Below are 8,570 nucleotides of genomic sequence, written 5' to 3'. Positions count from 1 at the left end.
AAAATATGCCTATTAAACAATATGCTTATGGCATATGTCTTAAATACATGGGACATTATAAATAACAAAGAATCCACAAATAGCATGCTATGTCCTTGCTTTATATTTCTTCCATGGTTTCTTCCATCATTAACAACTAATTAAATGTTAAAGGGACAACTAAGTATGTATTTACTGCTATTGAAATTATTTTACAATATAAAACAAAAATAAGTGAAATGCAATTAGCTAATTTTATCAAATTGTGGAACATTAATACATCAATATGAAAAGTACACTATGAATATGCAACCATTGAAAATTCATATAATCATATTAATGTAATTCTCTAAACAAAAAGGTACTGAAAAAAATGCAGAAGTGCATTTGAACTAACTCGAGATAAACCTGCAAATGGCTGAACCAAAACACAGAGCAGTTTAAATGTGACGTTTAAGTGAGGGTCACTTCTTCTTGCCATTCAGACACTGAAGACTTAATCACAAGGTCTGTGAAAAGGAAACAGAATATATACAAAATTAACCAATAATTAATGAACATAGATATGCATTAGAATTTTGTTAACTCCTCAGTTTACCTTTTAAAGCTTTGACTGTGTCCTCATCAAGCTTGACATGAGTGTCCGTTTGATCTGTCGCTACATGGCACTCTACAAGTTACATTGAACATACAGTAGGGTTATAGGAGGCTTAACTCACTGACACTGATATAATGCAACCTGTGTGTACAGGATATGCTTTACTTTGATAATTGTGTTTTATTTTAACCAACGGCATTTTCCATTGACATGTCTATTGTGGTCTTGCTTACAAGAAAAGTTCGCCTCTGTTTAAGGAGATTAAAGGAAATCAGAAGTCATGCCAATGGACTCTATGCACACTTAACTTCCACGTTTGACTCAAGGCTGCTCTTAAGTTTCCGATGCGGGAGATTTAAAGCAGAGTGACACCAGAATCGGTAAAATTTACTTGTTTGCTGGATTTACCCAAATTTACAACCTATGATGTGTGAAGAATTGTCCAGATGTGCAAACTGAGAAAGGTTGCAAGTTTTATGTCTTGTCTTATCTCTGTAATCATTAAGATATATTCAGCTAGCCTGTGCTAGCAGTGCTTACATTGTGCTGTTTTTTACAATTCGTCCAGCAGGCTAATCACATTAGTAATATATTAATGTCTTTGTAATGTTGTCTAAAAGTGTCAGGTAAAATAAGAGAGACAAGTGAGATCTCACTGTTACTGCTATATGAGGAAAAAGCAAAACAAACATATTATGATATGATGCTGATAGTGTAAAATGTGACATTCCGAGTTCTGTTCTGAGTTTTTACTGTTTTATTGTGGTATATTCACGCCGATTGTCAAAACATTTTTAATTGGTTATTTCTGGGTTAGAATCTTGAAACATTAGAGGATGTAAAAAACAAAGCAAAAAGGACTATGGTAAAATCCATAACCACAGGTGTTATTTTTAGAGAAGACAGCTCAAACATACCTTTTAGTCTAGTACTAGCATTGCATTAAAGCGTAACTTAACCCCTGGTCAGAGCCTGACTCCACCCACTGGCAATACTTGAAAAATGCAAGAAAAGTGGGCAGATCCCAACGGAGATAGAGGGGACGATCTAAGCTTTTTTTTTTTGAAAATATCAAGATTTACAAACAAACATGGCTGCATGCTGAGGGAGCAGCACTAAATACAAACAGGAATTACATATGTATATGAATACAAAACAAATAATTATAAAATTAAAACAAATAAAAAGAAAAGAAAAGAAAAGAAAAAAAAAGATAAGGCGATAATTCAGTCATTGTTCATCTATTTACATCTGTTGGGAAGTGTTTTAGGGACTCATATACGAACTAAGCTTGTACCATGTGTTTGGTGAGATCGTAACAAGGGCGTGGTGAGCTTGAACCTGAGGGCTATTTCATAAAACTCGCTTGGAAAAGCGAGGATTAAAGTTACAAACTCGACTTGAATTAACCTAACAAATGAGGCGAGGCTAAAGCGGTTTCAAAAAAGGCAAATGAAGCTTACGCAATCCAACTTATGTGATCCAGATTTCCCTAGTCAAGATAATTGCGCGTGCACGCTATTCTTGAGCAGCCCTAGAGGTCGAGCGTGGATCAAATCGATCAAAGTTAAAGAGAAAGCGGTCATTTTTGATAAAAATGTATGAAAATGTACTACTGACTGAAAATTATAATACTGCTGCAATAAACAAACCCATAAAATAGTTGGAAAGTCCTTATCGATTAAATCCTTGCATGCAGAAACTAAATTTAAAATATATTGTCTTATTTTAAAGTGATCACATGAAAGCAGGAAACACTGTTAGAAATGATGGCCTAGTGGTTAGTGCGCTCAGCGGCGCATGCGGGGACCCGGGTTCGATCCCTGTCAATGCTTATGTGGCTAGGCTTTGCTAATTTTTATATACTGTACTTTTTAAAAATAACACAAATCTTAACTTTTAAAAGACAATTTGTAGTTTACTAAGTAACCTATATAATACATATTTAGCAGATGAATGATTTTAATACATTTACAGTAACTTTAAATGTAACTTTTATTTTTATTTGGGGGTACAGTTCAAAAGCAGCAACTTGAGTGGACAATAAAGTAACAGGTGAAAATAAAATATAAATATATTGTTCATAAGAAGTGTAGTTGATTTAAGCATAATCATATGCTAGAAGAAGTGTCTAATCTCATTATGTTAGCTGCCAAAGATGTTGACTGGCAATGAGGAGAGCACTGACATCTATCAGCAGCACAGCTTTACCCCTGCAGATGAACTGTTCTTCAAAGAAAAAAATGGGGTCACTGAGAGCATGGTGGGTGAACAGCATCTGCATTTCTGAATTTACAGTAGTACAAGAAATGATTGTGTAAAATCATATATGTTACACATATTCTTGACCAATCATTATTACTTGACATGTTACTCAAAACATTTTTGATGGCAAATTATGTGTGCGTTATAGAGCCACAAGTCATCATGTTAAACCCTGTGAGTATGAGAGATTTTAAACCACTGGTTTATTATCACACTGTTAAAAAAATTAGCTGTAGTTATGCAGCTGTTTGCCAGTAACTTATGTAGATTTAAAGGTTTATTATTTACTGGCAACAGTTTGTTCAAAGCCAAATCAACATCAAACACCAACAAGTCTATGATTTTACAGCATAAAACCATAAAACAACAGCCTCATGCAAAGCATTTTGTGAACCAGAAATCCTCATCAACCTTTTTCTGTTGTTTCCTTCATATTTTGGTTCCCAGAATGCTTTGCATGAGGCTGTTATTTGATGCTTTTATTCTGTAAATAAAAAGACTTGTTAATGTTTAATGTTCATTTAACTTTGAACAAACTGTTGCCAGTAAATAACATACATATAAATCTTCAGTAAGTTACTGGCAAACAGCTGACAGTAATACTGTAAGTTCTACATAATTTTTTAACAGTGTAGTGTTAGGTGTTGATAGATAAACAGAGTTTTATGAATGTTTACAGGGTGAGGATCAGTTGAAGAAAAGCCTGAGGTATAAGCACATTATACTGTAAGTCTAAAGTACAAGCCTTGTGAGCTAAAAAATTATTGTATGCAGGACACTAACAATCTTCTCTGTGATAAAAAAAGAATTTTAACTCATTACAACAAAATGCCAAGAGCATACCATCACATAATTATATTGTATTCCTTCAGCCATGCAGACACCATCATTTTTTTTTTTAATTTCAAGAAAAATGTAACAACTAGAGAAAGATACAAATACTGTAGATCTTTATTTTTTTTATGCTTGGTGTGCATTAAAATGCACATTATTTTAAATGACTGTACTTGACTTTTGTGTGTTGTATATTTAAATTAACTTTCCTCTTTGTGTGACAGACAATCTGAATTAAAAAAAAAAAAATTATATATATATCACTGATTCTTGAGAGTCGGGACAAAACAGGTTTTAAAAAACTGTTTTTTAAAATACACATTATATCAATTAAAGTTATATGTTTCTGCAGAGAAAGGTCTTAGCTATTTAACCATGTAAAGGAACAGGTTCTTAATAAAAACACATTTTTAAAAAATAAACATGTTTCCCTTCAGAACTGGATTTTTGTCAACTCCATCAGACACACGAAAAAGTATAAAATTTAAATTCTTTCAATCCAACCAGAATCTAAAGTTCTCAAGTATATTGTTACAGTGTTTAGTTACTCTGATATGTAAAAAAATACAATATATAAACTTAGGTTGTGATTCCACACTATTCTGAAAACTCAGATTTCTAAATATTAGCATTTGCAAACATTGATTTTAACTTTAATATTGTAAAAACAATTTCCTTAAATAAATAAAACATAAGAGATGGTAGATCAGATGGACCTTTATTACAAAAACAACATAAACTGAAAAAAGAATATTTTTTCCCCAAAAGATTAACAAAAAATACATCCAACGCTGTTGGAAAATCTGACGGTGTTGACAGAAAATCTGACGGTGTTGACAAAAAACTGATGGTGTTGACAAAAAATATGTGTGCATTGCTGATTATTGAACAGATGTGCTCTTCAAACACTACTACTAAAACTACTCATTGTTATTAGAGTATTGAACTTACTGTAAAGCAAACTATAATAAAGATTTTGCACATACACCATTTCCTACTATCAAAAAAAAGAACAATAAGGGAAACCAGGGGCCCTTCTCCGCCTCTGTTTTCATTTCACATGTGTGTGTGTTTGGGTGTGTTGGATGTATGATTGCCCTGCATCATATATATATATATATATATATATATATATATATATATATATACACACTCACCGGCCACTTTATTAGGTACACCTGTCTAACTGCGCGTTAATGCAAATTTCTAATCAGCCAATCACATGGCAGCAACTCAATGCATTTAGGCATGTAGACATGGTCAAGACGATCTGCTGCAGTTCAAACCGAGCGTCAGAATGGGGAAGAAAGGTGATTTAAGTGACTTTGAAAGTGGCATGGTTGTTGGTGCCAAACGGGCTGGTCTGAGTTTTTCAGAAATTGCTGATCTACTTGGAAATTCACACACATCCATCTCTAGGGTTTACAGAGAATGGTCTAAAAAAGAGAAAATATCCAGTGAGTGGCAGTTTTGTGGGTGCAAATGCGTTGTTGATGCCAAAGGTCAGAATAGAATGTCCAGCCTGGTTCGAGCTGATAGAAAGGAAACAGTTACTCAAATAACCACTTGTTACAACCAAGTTATTCAGAAGAGCATCTCTGAACACACAACACGTCGAACCTTGAGGCGGATGGGCTGCAGGAGCAGAAGACCACACCGGGTGCCACTCCTGACAGCTAAGAACAGGAAACTAAGGCTAAAACTCACACAAGCTCACCAAAATTGGACAATAGAAGATTGGAAAACCCATTAGTACCAATTGAGCATCGTGTATCGTTTCTGACCATGTTCATCCCTTTATGACCACAGTGTACCCATCCTCTGATGGCTACTTCCAGCAGGATAACGTGCCATGTCATAAAGTGCAAATCATCTAAGACTGGTTTCTTGAACATGACAAAGAGTTCACTGTACTCAAATGGCCACCACAGTCACCAGATCTCAACCCAATAGAGCATCTTTGGGATGTGGTGGAACGGGAGCTTCATGCCCTGGATGTGCAGCTGACAAATCTGCAACAACTGCGTGATGTTATCATGGCAATATGGACCAAAATCTCTGAGGAATGTTTCCAGTACCTTGTTGAATCTGTGCCACGAAGGATTAAGGCAGTTCTGAAAGCAAAAGGGGGTCCAACCCGGTACTAATAAGGTGTATATAATAAAGTGGCCGGTGAGTGTGTATATATATATATATATATATATATATATATATATATATATATATATATATATATATATATATGTTACATGTTACACAATAACAAGCAGACCACTGCCTGCCTATTCTTTAGAAGTCAGATGCGTATGGTTAAATAATGTAATGCATGCTATATGTGCATTTATGTGTAAATAAAACCCTGAAATAACTGTTTCATCCTTCACTTTATTCACAAATAATATTATAATCGCACATTAAGAGGTTATTGGTGGATTTGTCAACTCCATCAGGTTACAGGTCAACTCCGTCAGACATAGAACCTGACGGAGTTGACGTCTGACGGAGTTGACATAAGGGCATGTATTTTCCCTCATAAACATGTATTGTACACTGCAGCTAGGTACTTTTTCCTCAGTTGCTAGCTGTCCCAATAACCTCACTATAATGCTTAAATTCAATCCACTATGGTTTTAAAAAAAGTATCTTAACAGAAAGATGGTGTTGACATGGTACAGCTGTGACCATAGGAATATTCACATTGTTTGTTTAATATATATAACAAATGTAAACATAACAGAGAATGTGTGGTAGTGCTGCATTCACCACAGGCAGGGAGATGAAAATGGGTCCTCAGGGATATAGCTGAACTGAATTTCCTGATTTAAATAGCTTTATAAAAAAAATCTGACGGAGTTGACAGAAACTGAGGACACAACTTTAATAGGTAGATTTTTATGGAAAATATTGTTTGATGTTCACTTCATGCATTGTTTTTTATATTTATACCCCTTATTTTTTATTGGATATATATGTTTTCACAATTGTAGAGCTTTTTTAACGTTTTTTGGGATGATTAATATTGTGACCTCTTGCTGAGGACAAGTGCAATAACATGGACCTTCTAACCACAGACCACACATTTAAAAAAAAAATCCCCCCAAAAATAAAAAAGTTTATTCTAAAAATCAGATTGGTTTATACAAATCCTATAGATTTAACTTTGTAATTATGTCAATCATGATGAATTTCTTAAATTTTGCTATAAATTAGACTTTTCTAAATGGGACATGTTTTGTCCCGACTCTCAAGAATCAGTGATATATATATATATATATATATATATATATATATATATATATATATATATATATATATATATATCATCAATACGTTGCAATTATATGAATTTAGATACATCTTAAATTTGATAATAAACTATTATCCTTATATTGGGGTAGTTAAGATTATCATTTATATTCAACATTTGATAGGCCTATAATATACCATATTATGAAACACATGTCTATATTTTATTAATTATTATTGTAACAAAATGTATCAAATTTAATATATAAGTTTATTTTCTTTCATTGTTAGATTAATAGTGGTTAATAAAGTCAAATAAAATGTCAAAGAGTCAGCTGTAATATCATTGCATTTACATTTCAGTGTTAGTGGAAGTCTAGTTAAGCAACAACTGAGGCTTAGCCTGACAGTTAGCCTGCTCCGGACCAGGCTAGTTTGCAAGCATAAGTTTCCATAGTAACCGGGGTTGAGCTAGTTCAAGTTTGTTTTATGAAACGAAATCCACCGGCAATAAGCCAGACTTAACAAAATAAGCCTGGCTTATTCTGTAATCTAGTTTTATGAAATAGCCCTCAGCTTACGTCACGAGTTATGTTTTGGACCCAACATCCAATAGGAAAATTCAACTGCAGTAGCCACCGTTCAACCTGAAGAGGGCAGCACTCAGACGTTTTTACACCATTTATTGTAGCATTAGAAAAACGTAAAAGTGAGCTTAATGCTATACGAATACTGTAGAACTAAAAACTTACCACCAAGAATAAGTATTTTTATGGGCTGTATCTTCATCTGTTCATCTCTACTTCGACTTATTAGAAATTCTCAGCTCTGATTGGTCAATTTGAATGCCGCTGTGCTAAAAAAAGACAGGCTGTTATAATTTCTTAAATCCAAGAGAAATGAAATGCCTAACTTTACTTACAAAAAATGTATGTTCCAAAAGCCACACAACATACACGCTTGAAGAAGCTGGGTTAAAATTATGTCATACAAATGACATACTGTAGTACTAAATGTTCTACTAATTTAATAGTTCACAAAAAATAAAAAAGCAGAAATTTATCATCACTTAACTTACCCTCATGTTCTCTCATTCATCTTCAAACAAAAACCGAGGTACTTTAATGAAATCCAAGAAACGTATATTTCCCCTCGATGTCAGATCCACTTGATACTTTAACTTTTTGAAATGTGAGCAGTTTTTAGTTCATCGCAACAACAATAAAAAAAAACATTGCCGAAGTAATCCATGTGAATCGAGTTGTTTCAGCCAAGTCCTCTGATGATCACTATATATAATTTAACAGTTTTAGTTTCAACTTTTAATTCACATTTACCAACGATCATGCACGTTGTGTAATGTTATTGAACAACAGAATCAGGAAGCCAACATGACGTACTGAATCCCAAGAACCAATGAGGTTTAGTCACGTCCGTCATGTGGTTTGTTTGAATATAAACACTAACAAATTTATGTGGATTAACTTAGTAAAATTAATATATGCACGTTCAATGATATGATGTTGAAATTGCAATGTTAGCCTATTAAAATTAATGTACATGTTTTAATTTTTTTTTCTAAATACACTAAAACTTCAGTAAAAGTATGCTTGTGTTTAACATACTTTTTTTTAAATGTGTAATTAAA

At 33.5% G+C, this 8,570-nt stretch overlaps 1 long non-coding RNA gene across 1 annotated transcript; it reads right to left on the bottom strand.

Annotated features, from left to right (window-relative positions):
* Positions 1-419: 419 nt before the first annotated feature.
* LOC129424127 (uncharacterized) lies at positions 420-8,105 on the bottom strand. Its single transcript, XR_012372676.1, has 4 exons — positions 8,001-8,105; positions 7,675-7,778; positions 578-649; positions 420-488 (listed from the first exon to the last, which is right to left on the bottom strand). It is a non-coding gene; the product is annotated as an uncharacterized lncRNA (long non-coding RNA).
* Between the last annotated feature and the right edge of the window lie 465 nt (positions 8,106-8,570).

This window comes from Misgurnus anguillicaudatus, chromosome 12 (genome assembly GCF_027580225.2).
Source record: "Misgurnus anguillicaudatus chromosome 12, ASM2758022v2, whole genome shotgun sequence".
NCBI classification, from domain to species: Eukaryota; Metazoa; Chordata; class Actinopteri; order Cypriniformes; family Cobitidae; genus Misgurnus; species Misgurnus anguillicaudatus.
Note: the sequence above shows the minus strand (reverse complement) of the source record. Positions and strands in the feature narration are given on the sequence as shown.